Source organism: Callorhinus ursinus, unplaced genomic scaffold, assembly GCF_003265705.2.
Source record: "Callorhinus ursinus isolate GAN/ISIS: 27379988/994484 unplaced genomic scaffold, GSC_fseal_2.0 scaffold24, whole genome shotgun sequence".
Taxonomy (NCBI): Eukaryota; Metazoa; Chordata; class Mammalia; order Carnivora; family Otariidae; genus Callorhinus; species Callorhinus ursinus.
In genome coordinates, this window is record NW_027397086.1 from 26,762,371 (window position 1) to 26,769,338 (window position 6,968).

Below are 6,968 nucleotides of genomic sequence, written 5' to 3' on the forward strand. Positions count from 1 at the left end.
AAGGGGACCCCTCCAGTAACTTTCATTCACTTTATAGCAATTAGAGCGATCTTTTATTTTTATTTCTTTATTTTTTTTTAAAGAGAAAGAGTGTGTGCACACAGGTGGGGGGAGGGGCAGACAGAGAGGGAGAGAGAGAATCTTAAGCCAGGCTCCATGCTCAGCCCAGAGCCCGAAGTGGGGCTTGATCTCACGACCCTGAGATCATCACCTGAGCCAAAATCAAGGGTGGGATGCTTAACTGACTGAGCTACCCAGGTGCCCCTAGAGTGATCTCTTAAAAACACAAACTGAATAATGCCACCTCCTGGCTTCCCATTGCACTTGGAATAAAATCTAATCATGTGGCTATGGTTTATAAGATTTGCATGGTCTGATCACTTTTCCCACCTATTCATTAAGCTCCAACTCTGTTCAGGCTCAGAGCTTTCTTATTTTAATCACTACTATCTCTCTGGAACTTACAGTAGTGCCTGGCAAATAGTAGGCACTTGTAGCAGGCTGAATCATGGCCCCCAATGATGTCTCCATCCTAATCTCTGGAACCTATAAATATGTTATTTTATATTGCAAAGATGTAATTAACTTAAGGATCTTGAGTTGGGGAGTTCTGAATGTTTGTGTGCCCCCAAAATTCATATGTTGAAATCCTAACCCCCAAGGTGATGGCAGTAGGAGGTGGGGCCTTTGGGAGGTGGTTAGGTCATGAGGGCAGAACCCTTATGATTGGGATTAGTGCCCTGATCAAAGAGACCCCAGGGAGCTGGCCTGTCCCTCTAGCATTGAGGTTTCAATGAGAAAACAGCCATCAGCGAGGAAGCTGGCCCTCACCACACACCAAAATTGCCAGCACCATGGTGCTGGCCTTTCCAGCCTCCAGAACTGTCAGAAAGAAATGTTTGTTGTTTATAAGCCACCAGTCTGTGGCATTCTGTTATAGCAGCCCCAGTGGACCGAAACAGGGAGATTATCCTGGATTACCCAGGTGAGCCCTGAAAGTGATCACAAGGGTCCATAATAAGAGGGAGGCAGGAAGGTTAAAGGAGGAAGAAAATGATGGGCTGATAGAAGAAGGGGAAAAAAAGGTGATGAGATACAGGGTCATGAGCCAAGAATGTGGTCAGCCTCTAGAACCTGGAATAGATCAATGGAAGCAGATTCTTCCTTAAAGCCTCCAGAAAGAACCAGCCCTGCTGACACCTTGATTTTAGTCCATAAAACAGACTTTTGACCTTCAGAATTATAAGAGAATACATTTGTGCTGTTTTACAACAGCAATAGGAAACGAATATAGCACTCAAAGAATCGGTCGGAGGATTGAATGAATTTAAAATATCGTCACTTTATACATATGTCCAAATATGGTATCTCTGAGCCACCCCTCCCCAAAGCAGAAACAGTCCCAGTGGAAGTATGCCCTGGTCGTTTTGGGGACTGATTTCCCAACTGGAGTTGTTTATATGCCCCCATTAAATGTGAAAAGTGATGAGGGAAATGGTGGAAACCTGACTTCACTACAAATGGTCTGTTCTATTTCTGACTCTAATCAGAGTCTCTTCCCTGTTCAGCGGGTAGGATGAGACACACGCCATCCTGTTCCCTTTAATTTTTCCTTCTCTTTGTTCACCCTGCCTCCGACCCAAATGTTCTCTAGTTCCAAAATAAAAGCCTCAGCATTGCAATGAATGCAAATATGCAATGGTGGGACATTGCAGTGAGGTCACCACTGACCTCAAACAGCCAAAAGTGTCGTGTACACACACACGCACGCACACACACACACACACACCACAGAATGAGAGAGATGGGAACACATAAAGATATGAATTTGGATTAGATTTTGGTTTTTACTTTCAGGAAATTTTGATTTTCTTTTTATTTGTATTTGTACATTTTTCACATGAGCATAAACTATAAAATAAGTAAACTTTAAAACAGAAACTATATCAATTAGGTATAACCTATTTTTAGAAGCACTGTGGGGTTGGAGTGCCTGGGTGGCTCAGTCGGTTAAACATCTGACTCCTGGTTTCAGCTCAGGTCATGATCTCAGGGTTGTGAGATTAAGCTCCACTTTGAGCTCTGCGACAGGTGTGGAGCCTGCTTGAGATTCTTTCTCTCTATCTCTCTATCTCTTCTCAGATATGCCTCTGATTCCTATTCCTGAGTTTTTGACCCAGTATCTTCAGCTTCCGTGAGAAGCTAAAACAACAACTCTCCTTAGTTAGGCGTGTGGCTTTTCAATCCTGGGAAGATTTATAATTAAGTATAGAGCAAATGAATTGAATTAAGCACATAGTATTGGGGCGGGTGGGTGGCTCACTTGTTTAAGCATCTGCCATCAGGTCCTGATCGCAGGATCCTGGGATGGAGCCTGCATCCGGCTCTCTGCGCTCTCTGCTCAGGGGGGAGTCTGCTTCTCCCTCTCCCTCTCCCTCTGTGCTCTCTCTCTCTCAAATAAATAAGTAAAATCTTTTTTAAAAAAAGCACGTAGTATTAATACTTTCATTTAATTCAGGAAAAGCTGTGTTTGTTTACAATGTTTAAGAGAATCTGGCAGTCAGTCTTATAATTTTAGGTTGAAAGACGTAGGAGAATTTGATTGTAGAAACTGCTTTGAATGTTACAAGATTTTAGAGGTATTCTATACAGAAATGTATTAGATATTCAAAAGTTGTTTAAATACTTAGTAAGCTTTTGCTTACGAAAGTGTTGAGTTTATGGTCAGATAACTAAAACATGTAAGAAAACCAAATACATTTAAATAAACAAATGTAATTTCAAATCAATTAATTAAAAAAAGGAAAATTACTTACTTACATATAAAACTATCAGATTTATAAACAGAAAAACATTTATAAATTAAACTTACAAAGTTGGGACGCCTGGGTGGCTCAGTCAGTTAAGTGTCTGCCTTCGGCTCAGGTCATGATGGGGGGTGGGGGGGGGGGGGGTCCTTGCTCAGCGGGGAGCATGCTTCTCCCTCTGCTGCTCCCCCTGCTTGTGCTCTCTCTCTCTTTCTGACAAATAAATAAATAAATAAATCTTTAAAATAAAATAAAATAAACTTACAGAGTTAAAAATAGTAGATTGTAAGAATCTCCACATTAATATAGTCACTTAATTTTCAATCCCTGTAATACCACGTAGGTATGACTCAAAAAGCAGAAAAAAAATTACTCTGACATTAAAAAACATAAACTCTCATTATCATAACTAAATACTTATAGCAACAATAGAAGAAAAAAATCTCAGGTTTAAAAAAAGCTGATGATATGTATATTATATTTAAATAGGAAATTTTATAAAAATGTATGCCAATCAAATAAAGTTTGGCATCCCTCTAGAAATTTGGATAAATTACTGCTCATGAACTCTGGGTCTAAAGTAAAATAAATTGGACATCAGACAGTAAAAATGAACACAATTTGAAAAAAGACTCACAGTAAAAATACCATATTATAGGGTGCCTGGGTGGCTCAGATGGTTAAGTGTCTGCCTTCGGCTCAGGTTATGATCCCAGAGTCCTGGGATAGAGTCCCGCATCAGGCTCCCTGCTCCTTGGGAGCCTGCTTCTCCCTCTGCCCCTCTCTCTCTCTCTCATGAATAAATAAATAAAATTAAAAAAAAATACCATATTATATTTCATTAAGCAACTATTGCTTGTAGATATCAAGGATCAACTATAGCTTCCACCTGATCGAGGCTACCTGAAAGGATAACACAGGTAGTATCCAGACCTACTTACAACTGGTTCCTTCATCTTCTTACTCATTCATTCATTCATTCATTCATTCCCAAAAACACCCATTACAACCAACTGGTCTATGACAAGACTGCTACACGCCCACAAGGAGCTCATTTTCCAGAAAGGTAATCCCCTCTTGGGCAAGGGCTATTGGCCAAGGCCACGTTATGCATGGCTTTAACTGTCATGCAAATGAGCTTGAAATTTTGGTCTGGTGGAGTGTTTTAAACTGGAGAGAAACCTGATCTGGTTTATATTTTTAGAAATTCACTGGGTTAGCCCTCTGGAGGTTTGTTTAGAAGCCACAGACTACAGAGGCTAAGACTCAGTAGGAGACGATTAACAGGTGAGCTGAATAGGAGACTATTAACAGGTGAGAGATGATGTCTTTACGCTCCCGCTGTCAAAGTCAGGTGAGCAGAGTGAGAAGTCTATTTATAGATGCACAATGTTAGTTCCCACTAATCAAAGTTTTACTGCAATAAAAATAGATTAGAATGTCTACTTTGGGACTTAACCCCGGAAGGTCTCTGCTTTGGGGTTTTTTCCTCTTTTGTGAAATGGTTAGAATCGCAGGATTAGGTGATGGTTAGAGGTTACCATGACACAATTTCCCATGTTGAGGGTGGTGAGCAATTGGAGATCCTATTCACCGTGGATGAAGAAGGAAACCAAGAGTGTGCAGGTTAGTTGTAGGCACTTCTTGGGACAGTCTGCAGTATATCTTTAATGAAATGTTTATGGTGTTTTGGTAAAGTTACAGTTTCAATAAAGCTTTTCCTCCTCATGGGGGTGCCTGGGTGGCTCAGTCAGTTAAGCATCTGCCTTTGGTTCGTCATGATCCCAAGGTCCTGGGATCAAGCCCCATGCACATCTGGCTCCCTGCTCAGTTGGGAGCCTGCTTCTCCCTCTCCCGCTCCTCCCCACCCATATTCTCTCTCATTTGCTCTACTCTCTCTCTCTCAAATAAATAAATAAATAAATCTTAAAAAAAAATAAAAGTTTTTCCTCACAACTCACAAAGATTCTTTGCTTGACCAAATTGTAGTCAGGCTCCTGAATCTTCTCTTAGACCCTTCTGTATACTTCCTTGTAAACTCCAGTGTTAGCCAGAACCCTGTTAAATGAGTTTAGCAAGAAACCTCACCCTGGATATCTGATCATTGTGGCTTATCTTCGGCAAGAATCCTGTTAAGCACCTTTACCCAAAATCACCCTTCACACTTGATGCTTCCTTCCCCTTAGTAATTTGCTATACACCAATCCCTATGCTGTTCCTTGGCTATATAGTCCCACTTGCTCATGCTATCTTTGGAGTTGAGTCTAATTCTCTTCTGCAAGACCCCATTTCAGGGGTCCCTACACCTACCATCATGGCCCCCCTTGATGCCTTACCATCTTCAATAAGTGCCACTGAACAATTTTTTCTTTAACACAAGCAAGAGGATGGACAAGTAAGGATCATATACACAGATGGAAGCTGTTGTCAGAATCTCAAGCAGTTTCCACACCCAGGTCGGAGCCTGATAAGAGGGCTTGATCTCCCGGTCCTGAGATCATGACCTGAGTCGAAATCAAGAGTTGGCCACTTAACCAACTGAGCCACCCAGGCCCCCTCCATGTTGGGTGGTGATTTCAAAGGGCATTTCCTATATTATTATTATTATCATTAATAGATAGAAGTCCTTACATAGACACGTAATGAGAATTATGATTACTCTCTCTCTGTGACCCCAAAGTCCAGTCTTATAAAAAAATGAAGAAAAAAAGAGAAAACACCCTCATTACCACAAGGGAGGGAAGGCAGCTAATGTGGAACAAAGAAGGGGGCTTACTAAATGAGAACCAGAATCTTGGAATCTAGTCTTTCCAAGAATTTTCCCAGTCTTTTACCACTCCTCCTACCTCTCTCTAGAATCCCTCAATTTATTGTCTTTCATAAAATCCCTTGATAGCTGTTCAACTTTGGGCTTTAATCTGAAAAACGGGCTCCCTGTTCTTCTTGTATTAGAAAAATGTAGTTATTATTACCTATGCACAACTATAATCATATAAAATGATAATAAACACCCTTGAAACTACCATCCAACATGGAAATTAGAGACTTCCCATATGATTTTAACAAATAGAGTATGAAACAACCTCAAATCATTGTGTATTTCTCTTCCTATTGGATGAAGTTTAATCACACATAATTTTAAAGAGCCAACATCACAATAATAAAACATTTTTTAACCTCTAATGTAGAAGAAATCTGGAAGGAGAAGGTCTGGGACTGGTCCAGGAAATGGGACCAGCTTCCCAAGCTGTTCTCTCTGCCAGATCCAGCTGTCAGCCTAGGCAGTCTTTCCTATACTTCCAGACATTCCTAATGACAGACTCCTTGAGAGCAGGACACACATTTCATTCTTACCTCATTCTCATCCATGGTGTTGGCACTATGTCAGAACAATTCTTCAATCAATATTAGCTGTAAAATAGAGGATGGACGGATGCCCTGGTGGATGGATGGATGCTCAGGTAGATGGATATGAGATTCTAACGGAATTTAATATCTAGTACCAAGTATGCTGACATAAGAAAAATTACATAAGCGTTTATTGGCTTTACTGCCTTACCTTGTGACCACTGAATAGACTTTTTAGAATAGGTGTCTGCAAACCAGACAGTAAATATTTGAGGTTTTGTGAGTCATAAGGTCTCCGTCACAATTATTCAACTCACTATAGCAGCCATAGACACATGTAAAGGAATGACCATGCACCACTGACATGAAATTTGGATTTCATATCATTTTTACATGTACCAAAATATTCTTCTTTTTATTTTTTAACCATCCAGTAGTATAAAAACCATTCTTGGGGAGCCTGGGTGGGTCAGTTGGTTAACAGACGGCCTTCAGCTTGGGTCGTGATCCCAGGGTCCTGGGATCAAGCCCCAAGTTGGGGTCCCTGCTCCTCCGGGAAGCGGCTTCTCCCTCTCCCTCTGCCTGCCACTCCCCCTGCTTGTGCTCTCTCTCTGTCAAATAAATAAATAAAACCTTTTTAAAAAGAAAAAAAACATTTTTAGTTTGTGGGCTGCACAAATCAGGCAGTGAGCTGTAGTTTGCTAACCCCTGGTCTAGAAAGGCAAGCTGACCTAGAATTAGAAGCATTAAGAAATGCAATAAAACTATTAGGTGGAAACCCTAGGAAGCCAGAGTAGAATCTAGCTGGCTTTC